Below are 11,426 nucleotides of genomic sequence, written 5' to 3'. Positions count from 1 at the left end.
TGTTTGCTTTTATGTAACATAAATGCATTTCATCAAAATGATTTCCCCTCTCTGATTGATGGCTAAACATGACTGAAATGTTCACTTGTTGTAGATTTGTAAAAAAAAATAAAAAAAAATGTTCACTTTGGATGATCCTAACCATCCAATTGGGCAAGGTTGTATGTGGACCATTGCTTGCAACTATCCATTTTGACCATATAGCTAGGATCACCATATCTAGGCTTGTTCATTATTTATTGTTTATATTTGGCTTTGGATGGTGCTATTGCAAGAAGCCGATACAAATCATGTGCATTCATATGCTTTATATCAAAATTGAAATATTTTTGGATTACTAGTTTTTCCTATTATTTACTCATGTTCTTGTTTTTCTGTTATTGCGGCTCAATTGGTTTTCTCCAAAAATGGTGAAGGGAAAGTGATATGCATCCCTGTTGTGGTGGCGGTATGTTCACTCATTGGCGTAATCTTTTGTATTACATCTCTCAAATTAATATAAGGCATCTCAAATTGATTGTGAAATTCACATGCTAAATCAAATGATTAAGTTTGAAAATTGATTTGGCTAGATGGTTCGGTTTATGCTCAGGTGCTCAACTGCAAATGAATTTTCTGTATTCATTCCTTTATAACTTGGACTCAAAACAATTGCATTGGTACTGGGCGTGGATGCAATGATGTGTGCTTTGGTATGATACTACTAAAGGCGTATGAATAACTGGTAAAGTAAGCTATTTATGTAGTTTCTTTCTTCTTTCAAAAAGCAGTTGCTTTGTGTCCAACACAAGCATCTAACAACCTTTTAGAGAATCTATTCGAGGAACAAATTTGCGAGATCGTTGCCGGTCATCTGGCGGGTCCCACCATGAACGTCCCTAGTCCAAACATAAAGCAAATGTACTCATCAGCTGCACCTCATTGTATGGCGATTGCAGAAAGTGTAGTCATCAATTTTCCAACTGTCCATTTTCATCATACATGTGCAGCCCGTCTGATTAACATACCACGGGCCCACATGATAGATGGCCAAGGTTTGCCTAGCACTTCTCTTTCAATTGGAACTATTTCAATTGCTTGCCTTCAGGTGTTCTACTCTTTCATGTCAATGAAACTGAGAAATTCTACAGAATCATGTACAAGCAACGGAGCATGTGCCAGTGTAGCACATTGCACATTCATCAGCTGGGGGTCGTCATGAACATGCCATGGTGCAAAATTCGGGTCTCTCCATTCATCAACCAAAGGAGGTTGGAAAAAAGATGACCAACAGCCTATGCTCAATGTATGCTTGTAGCTCCCTTGATGAGTGGACTGGATCCTTATATCTACATTGGCACATGTGCTGCTGCGAGCAAATCACGTCAGAAATTTCTCCACTTCAAGATCCTTTTTTTCCGAACTTCTGTATATGGTACTGTTTTTCAGGTTCCGATAACAGCATTGGGTGCAATCCTAACTGAGAATTGGAAGGAGACCTCTCCTATTGGTAAGCTGGTAAGAGTTATAAGGTAAAAATATCAGAATTTTCCCTTATTCTTTTATATATAAGAGGAAATATACAATTGTCAATATGAATTACTAGATTTCGTATCGACTCCCCAACTCTGCGATCGCCTGTTGGGGGCACTGTTAATGGTCAATGCTGCAAGGAAACTCCACCATTAGATGATCCTAGTCTTCTGATAATCAGCCTGGGAATGGTTGGTTAGAAAGAAATAGCTGATGTTGTTGCACAATGGGGACAAGCCCATTGATTGGATGGAAGTGATTGATTTTCTTCCTTCATTGCTCATCCATGATGGGTGGTTTTATGAGCATTGTGTTTCCATTCTATGGATTTTTCCTCATGGTGTTTATTTCCTCATGCTTGCAGATAGGATCCACAACAAAATGGGTGAAGGTTAGTTTCTGCAACCAATGTAATCTCAAGTGATAAATATTTTGTTTGTCTTATGTGATATTTAAAGCATGTTGTAAGTTTTCCTGGTAGTGTCGTCAGTAGATCTTGGTTGTTTTTTCACTCAAATGTACTCAAATTTTAGCTCTTTATTTTTATTTTCAGATGCACAACTTTCTGGTTGTTGCTTCTGTGTTGCAAATTGGCATTCAGCTCTTACATCTAAGTAAATTTCTGTTTTATTGTTTTTGTTGAATCCCTTGGAAATATAAGCAGTGATTCTATTTGGTGTTGTTTCTTAATCTGTCCTGCTAGTGCAGATAAAACCTTTGGTGAAGCCAACCAAAGACAATGAAAGTTCATCGCATTAAATATGCTTGGGCGATCTACTCATCTGATTAGTTGGCTATGAATGGACAATTGGAAATAAAGTAAAACCATTGTCCTGATTGCATTGGGGGTAGTTCATCTGGAGGATGTATGGGATCATTCGATGGAGGGGGATCATTCAATGGAGGGGACTTTTGGTCTATCACCCATCCATGTGTTGATCAAGCAGACGAGTGATTTGTATGTGCGTTTATGGTATGGATTGGGGTGTGTTTTTAAAGTGAATTTATTATCAAGAGCAAGAGAGTGCTTACAAGAGATTGTGTTGCATTTGAATGGTATTACTTTGAGATCTAATTCAATTACTTTAAACCGTATCCACAACATGTTTCCTACGTGATTCCAATTAAAACTGTTTCTAATATTTTGTTCCTAAAATCTGACCGTTGGCACTAGAACGGTTTGAAAGTGTTCCTCAAATTCCGTTTCTAAAATTTGAAACGGTACCCAATAACGGTTCTGAACCGTTCCTGATTTTCTGCGATGCCGCGTTTAGGAACGGTTTTAAACCGTTCCTGAAGAATTTAGGCACGGTTTAAAACCGTTCCTAAATGACGATTTTGGTGTGGTGCCACTTGGGGTTCTCTTGAATGCCAGTAAAATCATTAAGTTGTAATTGAAGTTAATTTGATTATAGGTGTAAAATGTTTACAGCATATCCTATTTAGCTTCAAGCTGTAATTTGATTATAGGTAAACAGTTGTTGTCTTTGAATAACTTGCAATATATTTACAACCTATGATAAGGTAATCGTGCATGATAGAACTTGAGAGTTGTAAATCATTTAAAAATCATCAATGACATATAAAGTCTTCATTTTCTTACCATGAAAAAAATTGAGGTCCATTCAAAAAAGGTAATAAGATAAATAGTGGAGATAATTCCTAATTAATAAAATTCGTGGTTGATCCTTACACTAAACCAATCATTTGATGGGCCATATAAGTGGGCTCACCAATTCAAACTCTTTTATAATGAAAACACTACCAAAAAATCAAGCAAAGGCTACGGACTTTGAAAGTTTTTGGCTACGAATTAAATCTGTAGCAATTATGCTATAGATTTAATCTGTAGTTAAAACCTAATCGATCTGTAGCTAAAACCTACCTCCTCACGGTAACCTTATTAGATATTGATGGTGCTTAAGGGGCTCCATGGGGCCCATTGGAATATATTTGTTTGATCTAAGCCGCCCATCAATTTTGATATATAATTTCAGTGGATGAGCCCAAAAATTATGCAAATTAAAGATCTAAGTGGACCACACCATAAGAAATAATAAAAATTAAATTTCTATTTTTAATATGTTGTGTGGTCTTCTTACAGCTTCGATATGACTCATTTTTTTCATCAATACTTAAAATAATAATTTAAAATTAATGGATGGAGTGGATAAATAAAATACATCACAGTGGGCCCCACGGTCCTAAAACACATCAGATAAAGGGCCGTCCGTCACGCCCCTCCCAAAATGAAATACGGAATCTGTCCGCCATTTTCTCCCACGCGCAGCAGACCTCCCAAAACCCTTCTCTCAATCTCTCTCTCGCACTCAGCCTCTCTCTTTCCCTCGCCCTCTCTCGATCTCCCGCTCTCCCTCACCCTCTCCCTGTCTCTTGGCCGCATTTCTCTCTCTCTCTCTCTCTCTCTCTCTTGCTAGGGTTTTCAAAACCCCCTTTCGCAGCAAGGAGGAGGAGGAGAAGAACAGTTAGTCTCTCTCTCTCTCTGTTTTTGAAATTTGTTACGAAACCCATGTTTTGTTTTTGTAGATTATTTATGTTCTCTGATGTTCTTTAAAGATTAAATATTGGTAGAATGGGGTGGGTTTTTTTATTTTTATTTTTATTTTTTTAATGTTGTAAATGCCTTCTAAAAAAAAATTTTACTTGGTTTTTTTTTTTTTCGTGGTTAGATTGATAAAGTTGAATATCTCACCAAAAAAAGAAAAAAAAAAAAAGAAAGAAAGATTGGTATAGATTGGAGGGGTTTAGGTAATGGAAAGATCTTGAAAGAAAAAGAAAAAGAAAATAAAAAGATTGGTATAGATATGTGATGGTTGTAGAATGTGGGTTCTTGTTTTATTTATTTATTTAAATTTCTGTGTAGTGAATGCCTTTAAAAAAAAATTATTTATTTTTGGTGGTTAGATTGATAGAGGTTGGATTCTTACCCAAAAAAAAAGAAGAAGAAGAAAATGGTATAGATTGGAGTGATTTTGGTAATGGAATATCTTGATAGAAAAAGTTAAAAAGAAGAAGCAATATTTTGTATTTTCTTTCTTTTCTTTTCTTTTTCTTGGTCAATTTTAGTTGATCGTGGTGGTTGGACTTGTGTGACAATCAAGATTACTTGATGTTTAGAATGAGAGGATTTTAAAGAAAACCCTCTAAGAAAACCCTCTCAGTTACAGAGTATTGATAATTTTGCGTGTTTTTTATTCATTAATATTTCTGGTGATTGTTGGATCTGGAACTATTTGGGTATTTCATTTAAAACAAGTAGGGGGCCAAAACAAACAAACAAACAAACAAACAAACAAACAAAAGAAAAGAAAAGAAAAAGAAAATCTGGGAACTCTGCAATGAGGAGAGTTTTCTGTCATGAATATTTTCTTTCTTTCTTTCTTTTTTGCACTGTTGACAACTCAAATCCACCCCTTACTTTCCTGACGACATGTCACATGTGTAAGAAATCTGATCCTTGCAAAAGGTGGGCACAAGCCACTCATTGTATGGGCCACACATTGAGTGATATCGTTCGATGTATGTTGATTTTGATTTTGTATCCCGCCCAATGAGTGGATCGGTTTGATTTCCACAGCAGGTTATTGTCGTGGTGTGGCCCACCTTTTATGGTGCTAAGGTGTCTTACATATGGGACATATTGGTTAGAAAGAAAGGATTGTAAGTGGAAGTTCACATATGGGGATGTATATGATCATTTCTCATTTTAAATACTATAAAGAGAAGGAATAAGGATTTCAAGAAAGGCTGCTTCCCTTATTCTGTATTAATTTATTTTGTGATTTTGGTTAGCTTTTACAGTTAGGTCTGAAGAAATTCTAATTTATTTTTGCCTAATTGGTTTGAGCATTCAATTATATTTTAAGAAACTGGAAAATAAATCATGGAAAAACATTGATTGGCTTTCTTTTTTCCTATGGTTCTCTTTTTCCCTTCTCATGTCACTGAAGAATGAATGGTTATTCTCATATTTTGTGAAGTTCTTAGAATGGAGGAATTTACAGCATTCTTTCCCCGATGATATTGTAGCGTACTTGGATATTCACTTTGGATAGGTTGAGGGATCCAGACTGTTGGTTTGGTGTGACCCATCATGGATGGATCATTCTCTAAAAATCTCCTAGAAACTCTCTTCTTGGGTTGGTCCTTTTCTTAGTTGAATGTCTTCTACTGCTGCTGTATTTCTAGCTTTAACCATCTAGTTGCAGGCCATGAAATGAAAGGTTGGGGTTGTCCTCTCAAGGGGACTCTTGGTGCGTGATCCATCATCCATCAAGGTACCCAATTGACCAATGCTCTGAATCACCGAACCATGGGCCCCACTTGTACAAACTGAAAACACAAGTATACATGTGTCATATCCTCAGGTCTGGAATCATATAATTCTCTTTAGAATGTTCAAAATCATGGGCAAACATATGGAGATGTTTGATCAGATTTTCCATCCAGAGATATCACCGAACTCAAATTCGATGTTTGAAATCAGTCTTTCACTTTCTACAATCCAACTCTGCCAAGACTGAATTTTGGACAATGAGATCCGGTACCATGTTCCTAGGAAGTCTGAGTTGACTTGGCCAATATCTTTATTCCTGGGAAGCCAGTAGGAGCTCCAAAACCATCTCATCCCTCCCTTGTTACTAAACTATCCACTAAAGAATGGGTGGAGAGAGCATTCTACCACCCTCTCGCCCCTCCGGTTCCCTGCTCATGGCTAAAACTTTTGAATGGTTGTATCTGCCTGTAAATCTTCTATGAAGGTAAAGTTGTGACATCCCCTCCAGTCCCCAACCTGTGACATCACGTAGTTCCTCTTTGGTTACTACTTTTGAGTACAATAGATGTGTGCATTTTGCACAAAAGGTCAAGATATTGCAAAAACATTTGAAGGAAGTTCCTAGTTACTGTTGTTTTGTGTGGCTCGCATAGCATTTATTTCATTATTCATTTTTTAACTTGGATTATCTAGCTTCATGTTATCTTATGTTAAATATGGTGAATAGTTGCATTACTATGAATTGATGTGGGTTATAGAATTGCACATGCAACATTCGATCAATTTCCCATTAAGATTCAACAAAAAGAGAGAGAGAGAGAAAGAAAGACAAAAAAAAAAGAAGGATTCCACTTGTCACTATATTACTTTTCTAATAGGTATCTTTGGAAGATTGGAAGAATGGAGCTTTAGGATCATCATGCTCTATGCATTGGAATAAAGCAAACGATTATTCAAATCCCTAAGCACACAATTCCAATGTTTGTAGAATAACATGTCTGCTCCCATTGGTAGAGACTGCCCACACTCAATTTGCTTGAGATGCTACTAAATGTGGTATCCACTTGTGAAGTTGCTAAAGATCATGTGAAGAGTATGAGTACGCATTAAAAAATAATAATCTTAGACATATTAAGTATTTTTTTTTTTTGAAAAAAATATCTATGGGTGTGAATGCTCATGTTTATTCAATAAAGATTTTATAAGGTTATACAACCTGACTGAGGTTATACAACCCGACGCTCCTTTGTGGAAAGAAGATGGGTTCGCATCTACACTTAGAGAGGCCAATCTGGGATCATTTGTGCAATGGGGGAAGGAGGCTTTGAGAATTCAATAATTTGAACAAATTTGGTACTCTATATTTGAACATGTGTAGTGTGCATATTTTTTTTAGTTACGTTATATGATGTTTGGCTTGTTTGTTTCTTAATTTTGAACTAATTTGACACTCTATAGTTCAACATAGTTATAGTCTGCATGTTCTTTCTAGTTACACTAGATGTTAATTGATTTGTTTTTTGGTTTTTTGTTTTGTTTTGTTTTGTTTTGTTTTTTATTTTTTATTTTTTATTTTTTATTTAATATTGAATGAATTTTGTACTCTATATTTGAACTTATTTATAGTCTTAGGATCCATTTGGTCATCACATTAGTATTTATGAAAACATTTTTTTTGAAAACCAAATGGCGCCTAAGCCCTTTTTTAACTCCGCCAATGCAACTCCTTACATTGGCGGTCCCAAGCCCGAGTAAAGGAGGAGGGAGAATGGCTTTAAAATGAGATTGTTAACTATATGGAGGAGATCCTGAAAGTGCAGTATCTCTGGTTTTATGGTTTTACTTGTACATTCCTGTATTGATTACTCAAGCATGACGATCATGCACATTCTTTCAAACGGATGTTGCATGTGGGAGGATTGGAGCTGCATATTTCAGATTCAAGCATCTGGTATGTCTCTTGTCAAGAATGCACATGTGTAGTTCATCAAACAATACATTATGTGATTATAATTACATTTATTTGTTGCAACAATATGTTCGTGATATTGTGTGCATGATAGCTGTGTTGTAATTACAATTATCTATAATAATAATTTATTCATTATAGTGCATTCACAATAGTTATCATTGTAGTTGCAGTTATTCATTATGTGATAGGTTTTTAGGTGAGATGAACGAGTTTCAGAATAAAACAGTCTGCGGTTTTGAGAAGTAATTCCCAGGATGTATGGAAAGAATGGTTAACCTTTTCGACATGAGCCCAAACATGGCTGGTTTATGGAGAGGCTGCGGGGAACCATGGTTTCATAAAGTAATCTGCTGATTTAAATATATTACAAAATTTGTACTGTACATGAACTTAAAAATGAGAACTTGATTGAGTTCCAAGTTGTTTATGATATTGTAATGTGTCATTCTGATCTGTTTCATTTTCTGAAACTCTTTCTGCTCTGTTTTCTGATGGTCTTGGTTATCAGATATTGAAGGAAGTTGAACAAGATTTATCAGACTTCAAATGCGGTCTTGCACATTTATTCAGTAAGTGATCCAATTTGATTCTGCACATGTTCTCAAGCATGTTTGTCATTATCTCCTAAAACTGTTTTTTTATTCCAGTTCAACACACGAGTGCTTCCCTAACTATAAATGAGAATTATGATTTAGATGTCTGGGCCGAATGGTTCCAGAGGTTAATATGTTTCCTCATTCTTCATTCAGTATAGTGGCACTATATTGATGGAATGAAGTTGTGATGTGTTGTTTGGATATGCTTGTTTCAGGGGCCATTTGCACCTTGGAAGCATACAATGGAAGGTAAGGAAAACCCTAGAGTTCCCTTCTTTGAATCATGAAAAGGTATTTGTGCTATTTTCATTGAGTGATGAATTGTCATACAATGATGTGCTCTTTTCAACCGTGGAAGTAATTTTACAGAGGTCACTAAGAAATTGAAAGGAAAAGGAGTGGACTTGGATAACAATCGGTTTTTGATTCTTCAGGTAGGTGATGGGATGATGGCTGAAAAAGGCCTATTTACTTGTGAAAAAAATATCATTCCGTCAAAATCTATCTTCTCTTTTAATTCTTTATCATTGAAATTTCAGGATGAAGTCAAACAAATTTCTCTAATGAAGCCAAAGGCCAGGATGAAGGATGTACCTGGCCATATGCGAGTACACACAGACTCACCAAGATTTATATTTTCAGCATTATTGTAATTGTAATTGTAATTGAATGAATGAACGATTGTAATTGATTGTAATTGAATGAATGAACGATTGTAATTGAATGAATTAATGATTATGCAGGTGGCAATTTCATGAATAAATGATTATAATTTTTTTTTTGAAATGTTGGCAATAGCTACAGATATTGACCATAGCTGGTAATCTAACAACCGTAACCGTTATTAAATTTGGCATATTGCTACGGACTTTTATCTACAAATAATATCCGTAGCCGTTCATGTTTTTTGCTACAGATATAATTGTTACGAATTATATCTGTAGCTATTGTGATCTATGGCTACAGATTAAATCCGTAACTATAGGTTTAAGACCGACTACGGTTGTGCTACAGACTAAAACTGCAGCCATAGGTCTATGGCTACGGCTTTTACCCGTAGCCTTTGTCCAGTTTTCTGGTAGTGAAAATTATTGAATATAAACAATTAAATATAAACTAACATCAAATTAATATAAACTAATGTGTTTTAATATGTCTTTGGTGATCTAAATAGACATAACTTACATATACATAAATCTATAATGTTTATTTATTTATTAGCCATGGGCTACTAATCAATGGTTAAAATTATTTAATCCAGACCTTTCAATTGATGGTCATCAAAAGGTATGATAAAAAATTAAAAAATATGATTAAAACCATATCTACTAGATAGACATGACCCATATATAATCAATCTACAACGATCATCTATTTATTAATTGGCCACAAGCCATCCAATTGATGGTTAAAATCATTAGATCCAAACCTTTCAATTGATTGCCATCAAAAGGTATGATTAAAAAGGAAAAAGACTGATTAAAACTGTACTTATTGAATGCTATTGGGGTGCTTCTCCTTTACTAGTTCCTTTAAAAAACTTCTGTATTGGTACTCTACTGCAGTTTTCTCCTCTAGTGGCTCCTTTAATTGATGGATATATAAAGAGTATTATAAGTAGTATTTATAGGCAATTCGATATTTTTTCTTGAAGCTTTGGATTTGAAAAGCCCTTTTGTTGATGAATAAATACTTTTGAAGTAGTAATTATAGGCAATTGGATAATTTTTCTTGAGGCTTTGGATTTGAAAAGCACTTTGGTTGATGAATAAATGCTTTTGACTTGTGTGAGGGACTTAATGGACCATGCTAGATCTAAGCCGTTGCTGATCAGGCAACTCATCAGTGATGGATATTTCTCATTTGATTTCCTTTATTAAATAATGTGTTGTTTCTCATTCTTGAGACTTCTCGAATCCACGAGGAAAGATAGAAACTAGAAATAATTCTAGAAATAAATTTGTTGATAATTGATAGATGAAATAAACGAGTCTACAACCCTTTAAATAGGGATACCAAGACTTGGAAGAAGTTTAGGAATCAAACTACAACTAAAACTCTCTAAAATTCATCACTTACTATAAATAGTAAATCTACTATTTATAGTAAGTGTCCTATGTGGCTTAACCATGTTATTCTCCTAATTTTTCTAAATACTTTTCATGTTGGACACAACTCTTAAAGCCCAACGGATGAAAAGTTACAATCAAACTAAAACTTACTAAAAATAGTAAAAACTGAAATAAACAGGAAATTTGACCATTGATCTGATGGAATCTCTCAAATTTGACATGGGTTGGGTTGATTGGCTAAAGTAGCTCGTCTTACCCCAAAATCATATATGGTACGTCGAGTAACTCATTCCGGTTTGCGAGATATGCCTGTTTTAAGGTTCTAACGGTCTTGATGACTTTTGCCTCTGATCGGGCCTCTTTGATCCATCTTGGACATGAAAGTGTCTACAACCCGCTCTACGTCACAAGGGCTCTATGGGGCCCACCATGATATATGTGTTTTATCTAATCCATTCATCCATTTTGAAGGATCATTTTAGGGCATGAGCCTATGAAGGAGGTAGATCTAAAGCTCAATTGGACCATACCACTGGAAGGGTTGGTGACAATGAGTCCCATCGTTGAAACCTTCTTAGGGCCCACCATGATTTTTATTTGCCATCCAACCTTTATTTGCCATCCAACCTTTTTATAAGGACACATAGACCTGAAGGAAGGGAAAACATAAATATTAGCTTGATCCAAAACTTCTATGGCTCCTAAGAGGTTTTCAACAGTAGGCATTCAGTCCCCACTGCTCCTTATGGTGTGGTCCATTTGAGCCTTCGATTTGCATCCATTTTGGGCTCATGCCCTAAAATGATCTTTCAAAATGGATGGATGGTGTGGATAAAACATATACATCACGATAGGCCCCACGGAGCCTCTAATAGGACCATTCGTCTCTAACTAGTTCTTAGTGTGGCCAGTACCCAATCCTCGCCTGTTGTTTGAGAGGTTTCTTACACTTTACATGGGAGAGGGTTTCTAACCCT

General features: G+C 35.6%; 2 long non-coding RNA genes across 3 annotated transcripts; both read left to right on the top strand.

Annotated features, from left to right (window-relative positions):
* The first annotated feature begins 234 nt into the window (after positions 1-234).
* LOC131243227 (uncharacterized) lies at positions 235-2,397 on the top strand. 2 transcript variants are annotated; one of them, XR_009169949.1, is made up of 4 exons: positions 235-724; positions 1,429-1,489; positions 1,877-2,126; positions 2,221-2,397. It is a non-coding gene; the product is annotated as an uncharacterized LOC131243227 (long non-coding RNA). The 2 variants fall into 2 exon arrangements; XR_009169948.1 differs by having other exon boundaries at positions 1,877-2,397.
* A 5,592-nt stretch (positions 2,398-7,989) lies between these two features.
* On the top strand, positions 7,990-8,489 carry LOC131244547 (uncharacterized). The gene is made up of 3 exons (XR_009170372.1): positions 7,990-8,123; positions 8,290-8,350; positions 8,429-8,489. It is a non-coding gene; the product is annotated as an uncharacterized LOC131244547 (long non-coding RNA).
* Positions 8,490-11,426: the final 2,937 nt, after the last annotated feature.

This window comes from Magnolia sinica, chromosome 4 (genome assembly GCF_029962835.1).
Source record: "Magnolia sinica isolate HGM2019 chromosome 4, MsV1, whole genome shotgun sequence".
NCBI classification, from domain to species: domain Eukaryota; kingdom Viridiplantae; phylum Streptophyta; class Magnoliopsida; order Magnoliales; family Magnoliaceae; genus Magnolia; species Magnolia sinica.
Note: the sequence above shows the minus strand (reverse complement) of the source record. Positions and strands in the feature narration are given on the sequence as shown.